The sequence below is a fragment of the Marmota monax genome, unplaced genomic scaffold (assembly GCF_021218885.2).
Source record: "Marmota monax isolate L192 unplaced genomic scaffold, Marmota_monax_Labrador192_F-V1.1 WCK01_AAM20220418_F8-fsc00065, whole genome shotgun sequence".
NCBI classification, from domain to species: Eukaryota; Metazoa; Chordata; class Mammalia; order Rodentia; family Sciuridae; genus Marmota; species Marmota monax.
The window spans coordinates 4,882,293-4,899,041 of record NW_026694038.1 but is presented as its reverse complement, the minus strand read 5'-3'; the positions used below and the strand labels follow the sequence as shown (position 1 = coordinate 4,899,041).

The window sequence follows — 16,749 nt, the reverse complement described above, 5'->3', positions numbered from 1 at the left end:
CACAAGCTGTTGATACAATTTCAAAAGCATGCTATGTAAAAGAGTTCATACACAAAACAGGATATCCTATACAGTTTTTTTTTATTTGATATCTTTTAAAAGCAGCATTATTACAACAGAGAGAAGATAAATGTTGCCTGGGTCTGGCAGTTGGATTAGGGATTGATTGAAAAAATGGCACAAAAGATAATTTGAGGTAAATATTTCATTATATATCTTGGTTATGTATAAAAAGCTACAAACAATACCAAAACTTGTTAGAATGTATGTTCAAAATGAATGTATTTATTTTATAATTTATACTTTAGTGAATCTGTGGGGAGAGAAAGACAAAGTGGTGAGAGCAGAAGCAGAAGGAGGATAAACATCCAGGAAACTTGTCTATATGGTAATCTTGTAAACACAGGTTTTTGTTTGGTAATCTGGTAAAAGCAGGTTTTTGTTTGATAGGATCTAAATTCCAAGAAGAAATGCTAAGCACAGAATGGAATGGAGGTTGAATGAATAAATACCATACAATGAATGTTACTTGATTTTATTATTGATTTATAGGGGCTATTTATAAAACTTACTGATCTTAATCAGTTGCAATTTCTTGCACATGCTCTCTCTCTCTCTCTATTGTTCACTCTCTCTCTCTTTCATATATATATATATATATATATATATATATTTTTTTTTTTTTTTTTTTTTTTGCTATCAGATATTGAACCCAGGGGCACTTAACTACTGAGCCACATTCCCACCCATTTTTTGTATTTTTTATTAGAGACAGGATCTCACTGAGTTGCTTAGGACCTCAATAAGTTGATAAGGCTAACTTTGAACTCATGATCTTCCTGCCTCAGCCTCCTGAGTTACTGGGATTACAGGCATGCACCACTGCGCTCAGCTCCATATATTTTTGTGTCTTTTGATAATAGCTTCAATATGTATCAATATCTTTTTTATTATTTGTTCTTATTATGTATTATATGAACAATCACAATCTCATATTCATAAGAATGTTATTCTCTATTTTTCCAAGGTTTTATATTGTTGTCTTACACATTTAACTATTAATTCAATTAGAGTTGAGTTTTTGCATGTGAGTTGAGAAAAGAACCCAATTTCATGGAAAAACAATTATCCTATCACTATTTACTCAAAATTAATTGTATCATACTGTGTCCATAGCAACTTGTATTGTATGAACAAGGTTTGCTTCTTGGTAATTTATGTAGTCTTTCTAGCTTTTTCTTCTTCATAAATATCTTAGTTAGGGGCTGGGGTTGTGCCTCAGGAGTAGAGCACTCACCTTACATGCATGAGGCCCTGGATTCAATCCTCAGCACCACATCAAAATAAATAAGTGAAATAAAGGTATTGTGTCCAGCTATAACTAAAAAATAACAATAAATAAATAAATAAATGTCTTAGTTATACTTGGTCCTTAGTCATTCTATGTAAGTTTTAGAATCTGAAATTTTAATTTGTCAAATTCCAAAAGAGTCCTATTAAGTCTAAGATCATTTGGGGGAAAATTAACATCATAAATATATGGCAGCTTTCAAACTATGAACATACTGTGTTTTTCCAGTTATTTATATCCTTTCAGTGTATTTCAGCACTTGATTTTTTTGTGAAGATCTTAGAGACCTTTGTCAGACTTTATTCTAATTGTCTTTTAATCCATTTGTAAATGTTACTTCATAACTATGTGAAAAAGTAATTCTTTTTAAATGACTTTATATTTATTAATAATAGTATAATAATTAATCTAGTTTTTTCTGTGCTTACTATATAGGAAAGTCATATTACCTGTTAATATCTTTGTTGTCTTTTTCTTTTTTTCAAATATCTGTTTGGTTTGTATGTTAATCAGCTTTTTATCACTGTGACCAGAATCGCTGACAACTAAGAGGAGGAAAAGTTTTTTTTTTTTTTACTCCGAATTTCAGGGTTTCCATCCATAGTTGGTGGGCTCAATCAACCTGTGCCCAAGGTGAGGCAGAACACCCTGGTGGAAAGGCATGAAAGAGAAAAAATGCTGCTCACTTTCTGACAGCCAGGAAGCAGAGAGAGGGAGAGGGAAGGAGGAACAAGGGAAACAAGATATAATGTCCAAGGCAGACCCCCATGCCCCACCTGCCTACAGTTTCCACCCAATCAGTAGTCCTTAATTAATTCATCATGAATGAATCCTCTGATTATATTACATCTCCCATAGTTCAATCATTTCACTTCTGAATGTTCCTGCATTGTCTATCACATGAACTTACTGGGAATATTTCAAACCATAACAGTTTGATAGTCAAATATCTGAAATACTCTTATATTTTGATACAGCTAGTTTTCCCCTGTTGGATCTAAAAATTCATTCCTTGTTGGTTTTCTGGTTCATGAGTTTCATTGGAGGTTCATATTCCTTGGATTTTTTTTTCTGTGAAGAATCTTTGAAACCTGGCTTGCAGACAGGATTCTCCAGATAGGATCTGAATTTGCTTCTCCTTAGGTTCTGGAGGGCATGATGAATTGCAAAGTACTTTCAGCTAATAAATTTCAATTTTTTAAAGAATCCACAAATAAAGCTATTTCATTGGAAAACCTGCCTATGGTTATGAATGACTAAGGGCAGGTCTTCCACCACTGAGCTACATCTCCAGCCTTCTAAATCCTTTATTCATAAAACTTTCACCTTTTTAGTTTTCTAGCTTATTGAAATGGATCTATCTGATACTAGATTCTCCAGTGCAGAAAGCATTTTTCCTGAATTTTCTCTCTTTCCTCCTATGTCTTGGCAGCAAAAAGTAAATTCAAGATGAGAGTCTGAGCAAATGCTCTTTAAATGAATTAGTTTCTTAATATTTTAGTAGCTCAACAATGCCTTCTAAAAGATACAAAATATTTTATGAAACACTTTCAATTTTGTAATTGAGGTCATTTAATATATAAAGGCTGCAGAAAATGGAAGGGCTCATTCTTTACAGGTCAATACAAATTCTCTGCTTAAGAAGTAAATTTTCAAATATTATTTATAAGGTTAAAATAATTTTGAAGATTTGGAAGTTGTTATAAAAATATTTCCCAATATATTTGCTTATGAGTCTATTATTTAGGAAAATAATATCTGATTCAAAAATATTTTTCTGATCTATTTAAAATTGCCATTTTTATGTAGGACAACAAAAATATAGAAAACAAAAGTGTCAGAAGTTGTTAAAAATGCAGGATATATAATTAATAATTTTAGCATTACAAAACATTCTCTATCATGACCTGACTCAATGAATATGAAACTAAATAGTGTTTTGCTTTTTTTCTCTTTAGAAGAATCATTCAGATTCTAAAGTGGTAATAAATTTTTTTTTAAAATGTTATAAAATGGGCTGGGGATGTGGCTCAAGCGGTAGCGCGCTTGCCTGGCATGCGTGCGGCCCGGGTTTGATGCTTAGCACCACATGCAAAACAAAGATGTTGTGTCCGCAGAGAACTAAAAAATAAATATTTAAAAAAAAATTCTCTCTCTCTCTCTCTCTCTCTCTTTAAAAAAAAATGTTATAAAATATATTTTAGTAAATCTCCATCCCTTACAGTTACATTTACATTTTCCATCATGACTTTATAATTCCTAATGACTCTAATAATTAATGTTTAATCTCAGTATGAACTCTGAGCCTTAATTTTATAAAGCTTAATAGAATGGCAGGTTTCATACATATTCTTTGAGTCTTAATGAGATATATACTCCCTGTAGCCAAGCTTCTGCCTGGGATTTTTGTTTAACTTACAGTTGATGGGGCTAAGAACCTATGTATGGCTTGTCTTGTATGTGAATAAAATGATCTTAAAAATTAAAGGAGGTAATGAGGATTTCAACATGATCTTTCCCCTCAGATCTACTTGAGACATATGAACTTTGTAGAAACAGCACAATTACATCCCAAGAAGAAATAGAAAAAAAGTTTTAGTTTATCCAACTACCAAATTAAATGCAGTCTCTACAATAAACTCATGTTAGACAATGCAGGAATGTTCAGAGGAGAAATTATTAGATTACAAGAGTTGTACACAAGCCAGTGGATTAATCCTAATACTTTTGACTAACTGTATGTTAATTAATCATAGGCAGATGGACATGGTTGGAGGAGGTGGATCACTGGTGGTGTGCCTTGGAGATTACATCTTGTTCACCCAGCTCCTCCCTTTCTCTCTACTTCTTGGACAGCATCTTCTGGGCTGCCTTCTTCTGCCATACTCTTCTGCCATAATGCTCTGCTTCTCCTCAAGCCCAGAGAAAAGAAATCTGTCTACCATGGCCTGGAACTCTGAAACCATGAGTCCAAAATAAACTTTTCCTCCTCTAAGTTATTCTTGTCAGGTATTTTGGTCACAGAAATTAAAAGAAGACTGTTACAGGGACATACCATCTTTATTGTTGATTTCATTTTAAATCTGATCCCATGGGCTGAGCATGTTGCTTAGTAGCAGAGCTGTTGCCTAGCGCACATGAGGTCCTGGGTTTAATTCCCAGCATCCTGAACATACATACACACAAGCTGATTCCAAAGATTCATCTCAATACCTTTGTTTCTTTAAACATTTACCTTCATGGGCTGGGGATGTGGCTCAAGCGGTAATGAGCTTGCCTGGCATGCGCAGGGCGCTGGGTTTGATCCTCAGCACCACATAAAATAAAATAAAGATGTTGTGTCCACCGAAAACTGAAAAATAAATATTAAATAATATTCTCTCTCTCTCTCTCTCTCTCTCTCTCTCTCTCTCTCTCTCTCTCTCTCTCTTTAAAAAAAAGATTTACCTTCATAGGTTATGATTTCAATAGAAATATTAGGTAAAAAATGATGGAAATATTGCATAAATTTCTATAGAATCTAGGAGTTTGAATTTCTTTTTTTTCCACCTTTCCTTTGAGTCTTTTATTTTGAGTTCTTACAAAAAGAGAAAAAACACAGAAGCCATAACCAGAGGAATAGGCTTGGGGCCAGCCAGAAACCAAGTGCATGGGATGGGCACACACTTGGCATCACTGGGTCTACAGAGCAAAGTGTTGGGAATTCTCAGCCTTTGGACATATTGGATGTATTGGGGGACAAGTCACTTAATATATATTGTACACATCTATATGAAGTGCCCTGTGTTAGTAGGGTTAGTGGGGCAAACTCCCAAGGCCCCTCCTCCTCAGCCTAGGGTTCTGGCAGGCTCACAGGCTTGGGCAGCATGGGGATACTGCATTTGCCATATTCTTCTGCAGAGGGAGAAGTTAAACATTCAGTCTCAAGCCACTTAGCCAGAAGTCAGAGGACTAAAGATGGTCCGCACTCCATTAGGAACCCCCTGTCTTGTATCCAGCCTCTCACATAGTCTGCTCTTCTGTCTTTTTCTTTTTTCTTCTTTTTCATCTGAAGAAGTGATTCGGTGTCTTTGGTTGAGGCTTTTTTTTCTTCTTTTCTTTTTCCTTTTTGTCCTTGTATTCCTTACCTTTATCAGATTTCTTCTTCTCTTTTTGGCTTTTTGAGTCATTTTGATCTCTACCCTCAAACTTCACCATCGCTGCTCCCCTTCTGGATTTTCCTTGGCCCCTTAGGAGGTGAAATATCCCTTCCCCTTTTTCTTTGCTTTGTCTCTCATTGATTTCCCTTTGGAAGGTCTGGAGGCCTTTTCTGAAGAAATAGTGCTCTCCCCACCTTCTCCAGCCACCAGCTGCTGCTTCTTGCTCTTGGGGGCTGTGGTAGCTAACTGGTCTCCCGACAGCTTCCACTTCCGGCTTTTCCTGCTGATGTTCTTGGCAGCATCTGCAGGCTTCTTCCTTTCCTGCTCCAGTACCTCTGTCACAACCTTCCTCAAAGCATCCCACATCTGGGCCTTACTCAGGGGCCGGTCACCCCCAGGAAGTACTGGGTGGTGCTGCCCTGCAGTGCCTGTGTTGAGTCTATGGAGCTATGGGCTCCCTTTGTGGGCTTCACAGATGTGGCGCCTGAGGTGGCTTCCTTTATACCTGTTTTAAAGGTAATGGTGCCTGCTTGCTGAGACTCCAGTCTGCTGTCTGTGTCATTTTTGTTCACCAGAGTAGAGGAAAACAAGGGGCTGCAATCTGGCTTTGCAATCACTTTGGAAGCCTGGTAATTGGCGAGGGTCTTCCTCTGGGAAGGGGCCACCAATTCATCCTCACTGGACTCTGCTGATGACTCCTTCAAAATATTCTTCATCAAGGGGGTTTGACCTACAGAAGTGGAGGACTGCGTGGGAGGAATCAGGTCCCCATCCTGGCTCTCAGAGGAGAAGTGTGGGATGGTGCTATCAGAGACCCTGTCTTTCCTCAGGGTGTTCCCACCTTGGGCCTGTGTAGGAGTAGCAGCTGGGCCAGGTGGACTATGACCATTAGGGTCGACAACAATCAGAGAGGATTTAATCACCTGGATTGATGGCAGTTCTTCGCCACCGCTGTCTGAGGACACCTCTGCATTCTCAGTGGGTCTTGATGTCAGGGCCTTGCCTCTGGACGTTTTGGAGGTACCATCCTGGTTGGGTGTTACTACAGGGAAATCTTCATGACTCATAAATGACTCCTTGCTATTCTCCAACTCCTTTATTGGCTTCTTGGCCTCCAAGGTTGTGGTCATGGCTCCTCCTCTGACTTGGGATATCATATCCTCCAACTTCCCAGGTCTTTGGGCTGCCCCTTTCACTGAAGACCCTTGGTGGCAGCTGGTGAGGCTTTCGCATCCATGTTTGTCTCAAAACTAGAGCTGGAGTTATCCTCACTGGAGATGGAAGAATTCTCACTGGAGCTAAAGGGATCGTCACAGGAGCTGTCAGCTGGGCCCACTGTCATGGTCCCAGGCTTGGTAGAGGATCTGTGTTCTGGGACAGTTCCCTCCTTCTGTGTCTGACACCATGATAGTATTTGCTGAGGGCTCTGTTGACTTCTTAGGTATATTCCCAGAGAGTGTATGGACCACTGACTTTGATGGGCCAGGATGTGACACAGAGTTCACTATCTTAGAAGATTTCTTGGGCTTTGACTTGGCCTTCTCTTTCATGCTTAATGGCAAATCTGCCCCCACAGCTGAGACATTGGTAGATGTGAGTCTAGAGGTAGCTTTGACAGTTTCGGCTTCTGCCTCTTTTTCCTCTTCTGAGCTCTCCGAACTGCTGCTGCTGCCTGATGCTTTGGTCTTCTTGCCTTGCAGGGCTGCATCTTTCTCTGCCTTAAGCTTCCAGCCAAGCTCTGAGGTCTGTTGCCAGTGTGTATAGATGTCCAAAAGAGTAAAAGGCTGAGGCAAGCATCTTTTCTGGCCACTCTGCTCTTTCACTGACTGTACCTCACGTATATATCCTGACTGCACCAGATGCTGGTAGATCAGGAGAAGGAGCTCCTTCCGCTTCCTTGCTTCAGTCATGCCTGCAACCCAAGACAGCCGGCTCACCTGCAGGCCACCCCACGTTCTCCTGGGCCCTTAGATCTTTCACATTCCACTTCCAGCTTCTCCTTTCTGAATTTCTTGTTTGAGAACAAAGAACAAAAAAAAAAAAAATACTGTTTTCAGAGCAGAATCTAGTAACAAAATATTCATCTTACATGTTTTCAAAGGAAAGCAAATATAAATTGAAAAAATTAAGATATCCCATTTGTAAATATAATTTGCAAATATTTTCTCTGTAGCTGGTCTTTTTACTTTCCTGTCCTCCCTTGCTTTAAACTGCTTAATAGATTTTCTATCTCTGGGACAGTGACAGCAGCAACTTTACTTTATTAATAAATAGGTTTGAGAACTCTTGGAGCTTTTTTTAAAAAAAGTATTTAAAATAAAAATGAATACCCAGTGCCCCATATGTCAAGCTGATTCTAGGTAAAGTCCTTCTGTGAACACATGCATTTCCCAATAAAAACTCAGGTCAAAATATCAAAATAAAAATGATAACAATTTTGCCAAAGCCTCTTTTGTATAAATGCATCTGGCAATATAAGAAGTTAACAGCATTATACTTCACAGGAAGCTTTTTGTTGTTCTTAACTGTATTTGATTGAAATTCATGGGGGAACAGATTACTAAAAACTAAATTGAATGCATGTGCTTTTCTTGAATCAAACTCATCTGTGCATCTGATGGAAAATATAGCACATCTAAATATGCTGTAAGGGAGTATGGCACAAATTATGGTCCTCATGGAGAGGAAACCCATTATCCTATATCATGATAGTTTCAAATACAGTAAACAATGAATTCATTATTATTACTGGATTTTAAGCCAGAATAAATCTCTTAAGTTTTATAGTAAAACCATGAAAAAAAAAATCAACCATGCTAGCTCTGGTAATGCTTTCCTAATGAAATACCTTGAAATGCATACCAATCATACCATAAACTACACTTAAAGGGTTAGTGATTATGGCTCCTCTGAGGACAACAGTGAAGTATTACTACTATTTTCCATTTCAAAAGGAAATATAAATTGAAGGCCATAAACCAAATTTCTTTCCATTTTTTAGAAAATGGATTTGAAGTTTAATATATCACAAAAGCTCAGTAATAGTTTCATTTTCACTACAAAGTGGGAAGTATTGTCTGCATTCTGTGTTCTAACAAATATCAACTCTTGTAGGTGAAAAATGAGCAATTATGTAGCTCAGCATGGCTCCCTTCAGGCAGGTAAATATCTACAGATTGTACTGGTTATGGGTCTCTTCTTAAGGATCTTTAGTTAGACGGGTTCTGAAATCAAGGACCAGGTCTTAAACTCCACTTGCCATCTATTGCTGTATAAGAAAATACCTCAAAATCAGTGACTTAGAAGAGAAATCATTTATTTGTTTTCTCAGTGTTTTGCAACTTGAGGAAGGCTCTTTGGGGCAGTTAATTTCTCCAGCAACTGAAATAAACTGACCTGACTTAATCACTGTCAGGCTCAACTCTCAGATGTCCTCACTGCTATGATGGCTAAGATGATACTAAGAGTTGGTTTGAAGCTCACTTAGAACTCTTAATGAGGTCTCAGTTCTCTATGAGACCTCTCCATGTGCTTGGTTGTGCTTCTCCTGGTCTTAGAATAGTTGCATTTGAAAGATGTCCAACTGCCCTCAAAGTGTGAAAACAGATGTTGCCAAATCTTTATGCAATTTCTAACACATAGTACTGCGTATGCAACAGGTTCATATTTAAGAGGAGGCCTTATAAAGATGTCAATACAGGAAAGTATTGTAACCGATTATTATGTACTTCAGCACTATGCATACAGATGGTACTAATTGAGTAGTACTTATATGAGTGGATTATAGACATCTAGATGATCTGATCTTAATGATTTTCCACCTTGATTGCAAAGTTTCTCCTGGTAGCTAACCACAATTACCCCTTATTTTTTTAACCATATTTTTTTCTAAATTGAAATCACTATAGTTCATAGTTTATACATGGCCAACAGAATGTTCACAAAAGCATGCTTTTGTTTAAGAAGAAGTGCTAAATTAGAGATTTATAATGAAATTAAAAAATCTATTTTACTGCTATGTGCAAAATAAGAAAGACACTTAAAGGCTTGGCAAAGAGAATTAATGACTCGTCCTTAGAAATTAGAAGAGTAATTATTGTTTTTGTTTTAAACACAAGATATTTTGCCTGTTCTCGAGGTGCTAGATAAGGAAGAGACATATCACAGGAATGATTTTGTCTTCGGTATCATATATGGACTATACGTTATTAACTTTGGATTTTAAAAATTAAGTCCTCATTCTGCCACAACTAGTGTTTCTTAAACCAGTCACTTCATCTCTCTAGGGGTTCATTTTTTCTCAACAGTAAGAGACAGTTATTGTCAAAAAAAATTTAAGCAACTTTCAGTTACAAAATGATAAGCTCCTATTCATAAAACTCACAAACTTTGCCATTAAATGCATTCTTCATTTCTTTCTATTTGCATAGGTTCACATACATGATATTGAGATGAAAACACACCATATTATACTGACAAACATGAATTTGAAAAATGTGCTTACCCCATACTGGGAACAGTTTTGCTGAAAAGTTCTGTGCTGCTTTATATTTGAAATTTATTCCTCCAAAAGGGAAAATTAATGGGTATTTGTATTTTATTTTATTTGTTGTTGTTGTTTGTTTGTTTTGTTTTGGTGGTGCTGAGGATCAAACCCAGGGCCTTGTGCATGTGAGGGTATTTCTATTTTTAAGCATGCTTCCTTGTAGAATGACTGCTGTTGCTATTAAAACAATTATTATTTGTAAACAAAAGTTTCAAAAATGTGTGAATGGAGTTTTTAAATCAGGAAACAAATTTATAGAATTGTAAACACATTGTGGTTTTTTAAAAATAGAACACCTTCCAATTCATTCATTTCTATATCTATCTCACCATGGATCCATTTAAAAAAAAATCCCCCAAAGTGGTCCTGGATGAAGCATAAAACAAAGTAGTAGATGAGCAAATTCTTGACAGACCAGTAGTGTGATGGAGTTAACTTGCACCAATTTGTGAAAGCTGATTATGTCCATCTCTTCCCAATCTGCAATCAAAGAAGTCATACTGGTAAGAGAAATTAATCAGTCATTCTGTGCCTCTTTCTCTTCTAACTATTTATTTAATCAGTTGTTAAACACTGACCTGCACACCACTAATCCAATCTGTTTAAAAGAACAAATAGTGGGAAGTCAGGAACCTAAATAGATTAAAGAGATAAAATAATAATGGGAAATATAAACCAGCATTTAAATTGAGACCTGAATACCAATTTGGAATTGGTCATATAACCTAGTGGAGTATATTTTGATTGTGTACAAAGATATGGAAAAGTCCATATTCTAATCCCATGTTATTCTAAGCCAAGAAAAATACTGATGTATGACGAACAGAATAGAGGACAGTAGGAATGGATATTCTTACCAATTAGATATTGCTAGAAGAAGAAGATAAAATTTGGCAGGAGCCAAATCACACAGAGATCTGTAGAATATGGTAAAGATTTTTAGAATGAGTATGGTGTGGTAGAATTGAAGAGTTTTAAACTGAGGAGTTAAATTAACATGATTATCTTTAAAGAATAACTTAGAAACTCTGGGTCAAGTGAATTGGAGTTAAGAATTGTTAGGGTCTGTAAACAAGTCAGGATGGCGCCTGGCATTTTGCCAGAGGGAGTGGTTTGTGAAGTAACGCCAGCGAGCCATTAAGTGTGGAGATTCCTTATTGGTTGACTGCTGTATCTAGTTTATGTTAATTAAGATAAGCTGTGTGGAATGGATATATGCCCCCCCTGTCCTACAATAAACGGCTCCCACTCCTGCTGTATCAATGTACACAAGTTGCTCGTCACCCGTCACCCCCGGGTTATTTTGCTGCAGCCGGACTGTGGCAAAGAATATAAAGATAAAGTGGCATAAATCACACCTGTTATGAAAATATTTTACTTCCTTCAATGAGAAATAAGAAAATGGGAATGAGGGGATATATTGATGAAGATATAATTAGATAATGAAAGAGCAAGATCATAGAGAAACAAGGATAGGATTCAGAGAACAGATGTGGTGGTAAGAAGATGATGAGGTTAATATTACATTTATTTTCTTAAATAAAAAAAAGTTGGCCATGAAATAACAATGAGGCAGGGAAAGCTGTGAACAGAAGAGAAATTATTAAATATCGGTGAGGGTAAGAACCCATAATTGGGTTTCTGGGACAATTTAAATACCCTTTTGAGATTGATGGTCATGAATTTAAAGATTTTGTTACTTTAGTGGTGGAACTTCCTCTGGTAAAATTCAACAACTCTGAAGGTGGATAATCCTCACAGAGAATCTGCTCAGCCAGGGAAGATATGGAAAAGATGTGGTCAATGCCACGCTGTGCACTGCCACTTGATATTGTCAGTGTCCACAGAGGGTTTCCTAGCTCTACTTCAAGGGATATTTATTATCAAATTAACAATTAGTGTAGTCCTTTGATATCAGCTAGCTGAGGAAATCAATCAAGAAAAAATCAGGGGGAAAAAAGATCAGGAGGTAAATTAACAGAAGACTGGGTAAGAGTAGAGCAGTGATTAGACCAGACCAATTAGTAAAACAGTAAAAGGGGCAAGAGTCGAAAGAATAAACAACTGTCTGAAATACAGGTGCTCAGGATGAGAGATGGAATTCTCTACCTGCAGATTAGCTCAGCAATTTAATTTCAATAGGAATCTCAACCAAGGCAGTCTACCCTTACCTGTAGGGAATATGTTCCCAGACCATTCAGTGGATGATTGAAACTGCAGATAGTGCCAAACTCGATATATACTATATGCTTTCCTTTACAAACATACTCAAGATAAAATTTATTATATAAATTTACCACAGTAAAAGATTTGCAATGATGATAATAATAAGATGGAACAATTGTAACAATATACTGCAATAATAGTCATGTGAATATGCTCTCTTTCTCAAAACATCTTATTGCACTCACCCTTTTTGTAATTATAAGATAAGACAATGCCTATATGATGAGATAAATTAAGGTGAATGCCATAGGAATCACAATGGAGGCCACTACATAAGGGTTAGTAGAACACCAGCAATCAAAATGCTGTGAGAGTCTACCAGACAACTGAGATGGCTACTGAGTAACATATGGGTGGATAGTGCATGCGACAATGGTATTCTGCACAAAAGGATGAATGTCACCCACATGGGATGGAGTGGCATGACATAAGGTTTTAATATGCTTCTCAGAATGGTATGTAGTTTAAAACTGATAAATAATTTTTTCTGGAATTTTTATTCAATAGTATCAGACCAGAGCTCAACAGGGATAACAAAAAATCGTGGAAAACAAAAACCACAAAGAAATGTGGGAATACTGTATTGTATTTGTGTATCCTTTCAGTGTTTAGGTGGGAACTTTCATCTAAAAGGATTGTCCATTCAAACCAGCTCTTTGAAACCTTCTTAAAAATTACATTGAACTGCAAAGTAGTTGCTGTAATTTTTATAATGTATATTTCATTATGCATATAATACTTTAGATAGATATCAAAGGATAAAACATTTTTTTTCCAACCCAACTATTTTTGCTGTAACAGAAATACAAAAAAAATTATAACCCTTAAAGTCTGTTACATTTTTGTCATTTCCAATTTAATAACAACACATTTCCTCTAATGTAATGCTCTACTTTACTGTAAGCCCAGCAAATACTACATTTTGTCACTACTCAACATAAATTATCCAGTTTACTTCAGGCAAAAAGCCTCAACCAAAGGATATTATTAGCCCAGTTTTATGAATGCAAAAAAAAAGAAGTCTCAAAAAATTCAAAATTTAAATTGATGACACAGAGATCATTTATTTATTAAAGTATTAATGAACTTATACTGTGCTTCAGGCAAGATGTTTAGGAATTAGTGATCTAAAAATGAACATCAGGAAAAAAGAAATGAATTTAGGATTTTTTTTTTCTTTTTGGAGTCACTTTTTGAGACAGATTTTCAATATGCGCCTAGGCTAATCTAAAACTCTTGGGCTCAATCAATCTTCCTTCCCCAGCCTCCCAAGTAGCTGGGATTACAAGAACATACCACTGCACCCAGCTTGAATTTAGGAATTTAATAGTAGTTCAATCTGATGGCAAATTGTATGGTTCTCCCATCATGCTATATTCCTAAAAGTGTAACAGCATTCATCTCAGTTTGTTTATAACACATATTAGTTATATCTATTAGTCCAAAATATTTATTAATAGCACTCCATTTTACATTTTGGATTTAAAAAATCTAAATTGAGTATACATATTGACCATCTCTTGTTCACATATTTTATCTCATTGATATTTCTCATTTATTAAAATTAAAAATTGATTTTTATAAGTCATTTTACAAATATGTAATATTCATCACTAGAAATATATTTATTGAACATGTACTTCAGAAATTCAGAAATTCACTGAATTATTTTTCACAGAAGTAGAAAAAACAATTCCAAAATTCATATGGAACCACAAAAGACACTGAATATAAAAGCAATATTGAGCAAAAAGAACAAGCTAGAAGCATCATACTACCTAATGTCACAATCTACTGTAAACCTACAGCAATTAAAACATCGTGGTGTTACCATAAAAACAGACACATACAACAATAGAATAGGAAATGATAGAAGAAAGTAATGAGGGAAGGAAGGAGAAGAGGAAAGACAAAATTATGACCTGAGTGAGCCTCCAAATAAATTCACACATCTATAGACAATTGATTTTTTTTACAAAGCTACCAAGAACACACAGTAAGGAAAGGACAGTCTATACTAAATGATACCCCAAAACTAGTCAAGAATACACAGAAGAATGATATTAGACACTTATCTCTTACCAAAATCAACTACAAGTGGATCAAAGGTTTAAACAGAAGACCTGAAGCTATAAATCCACTAGAAGGAAACAGGGGAAAAGCTCCAAGCCATTGGCCTGGGTAATGACTTGTTTGGATATGACCTCAAAACACATAGTTAAAAAAAAAAAAAAAGAAAGAAAGAAAATGTAGACAAACTAGATTACCTCAATCTAAGGAACTAATCCTTGGCATAAGAAACAATCAACAGAATTAAGAGACAACTTACAGAAATGGAGAAAATACTTGCAAACTTTATGCCTGATAAGGAGTCAATATCTACAATACATAAGGAATAAAGCAACTCAATGGTAAGAAAACAAATAATGCTTATACACTGTTGGCGGGAATGTGAATTGGTATAAATATTAAAGAAAACAGTTCAAAGATCCCTTAAAAATAGAATTATCATATGATCCTCAAGTCTGTACAAAGCTTAAAGAAATGAAATAAGAATGTCCATTGTAGCATTATTCATACTAACTAGAATATGGAATCAATCTAAGTGTCCATCAATGAATGAATAGATAAAGAGAATGTGATAAATAGTGGATACTATTCAGCATTTAAAAGAAAGAAATTATATCATTCTTTACAATAAAGAGAAACATGAAGAACATGGTATTAAATAAAATAAGTCGGGGGGTTGGGGATGTGGCTCAAGCGGTAGCATGCTCTCCTGGCATGAGCAAGGTGCTGGGTTCAATCCTCAGCACCACATAAAAATAAAAAAATAAAGATGTGTGTCCAACGAAAACTAAAAAATAAATATTAAATAAATTCCCTCTCTCTCTCTCTCTCTCTCTCTCTCTCTCTCTCTCTCTCTCTCTCTCTCCCCCCCTCTTCCCCCCCTTTTAAAAATAAAATAAAATAAGTCAGGTACAGAAAAACAAATAACAAATACCATATTATATCACTTTTATCTGTTATCTTGTGTATTGATCTGAGAAGCAGAGACTAGGGCCTGTGGTGGGTGTGGAAATGGACAGTTGCAGAGATGACCAAAGGATATAACATTTTAGTTAAATGGGAGAAATTCAGGACATCTATTGTATAGCAATGACAATGAATTCTATTTTTGAAAATTGCTGAAAAAGTAGATTTTAAGTGTTCTTATCACAAAAAGATAGGTGTTTGTGCCACTGTCCGGCTGCAGCAAAATAACCCGGGGGTGACGAGCAACTTGTGTACATTGATACAGCAGGAGTGGGAGCCGTTTATTGTAGGACAGGAGAGGTATATATACATTCCACACAGCTTATCTTAATTAACATAAACTAGATACAGCAGTCAACCAATAAGGAATCTCCACACTTAATGGCTCGCTGGCATTACTTCACAAACCACTCCCTCTGGCAAAATGCCAGGCGCCATCCTGACTTGTTTACAGACCCTAACATATATTAATAGGAATTACATAAAGTTTGTACATTAGTTTAATTCTTTATTCTACAAACATGGTATATATCAACAATTATTCAGATATTATTTTATTTTTCAGTTAATTGTGTTTTTTAACAAAGTACCATTACTTTGAGTGATTCCTTATTTTCTTTAACAATAAGATCTTCCATCTCATTTTTATTTTTCCCTTTCTAATATCAGCAGGTGGAGATTTTACTGAGAACTCTGGTTCTTTTCAATGGGGAATGGTATTTAGAAATCAATGAGCTCTAGCGACTTTCAATAAACTGCCATAGCTCTCTTAGTAAGGGGATGCATGCTAAGTAGTAAAGGTATATATTACCCAGGCTTTCTTGCTTAACCCCATGTATTAATCAGATTTCTGTCACTGTAACAAATACCTCATATTCCTAAGTTACAAGAAAAAAGGTTTGAGCTCACAGTTTTAGAGATTCCTATCCGCCATCAGGCAAGTCCATGCTTGTAGGACTCTGGTAATGTTGCAGGGTAAACCACTCAACTTATTGTCTGGGATGCAAAAAGAAGAGAGTGAGGAGTGGATGATGGCATGTCCTCACTGACCTAAAGACGTTCCACTAGGTTGAATCTTTTTGAACCTTTTTATGTAGCACCATGCTGTGGACCATATCCTGTATGTAGCACAGGAACCTTTGAGGAACAACCAAGATCCAAACTGTAGCAGCCAATTCTCTCAAAATTAATTTAATCCCCCTTTAAAATGTGTAATTTCCACCATTTCAAATAATTTTTAGAAGTTTTATTGTGTATTTTCTTTCAAATATATTTTAGCTAACTTTTTTCCAAACTCTCTAAAGACAGTTTTTACCATATGACTAGAATATTCATATTTTAAGCATATCTTAATATATCAATGCTATCTAATATTTCCTGAGTGCTACTAATTTGAAATTGGAATATTTCCCTTTTAGGCAAATATTCCATTTGATCTTATTCTCAAGAAC

The 16,749-nt window shown here is 35.9% G+C and overlaps 1 pseudogene; it reads right to left on the bottom strand.

Annotated features, from left to right (window-relative positions):
• Positions 1-720: 720 nt before the first annotated feature.
• Positions 721-7,910, bottom strand: LOC131424934 (treacle protein-like; annotated as a pseudogene).
• Between the last annotated feature and the right edge of the window lie 8,839 nt (positions 7,911-16,749).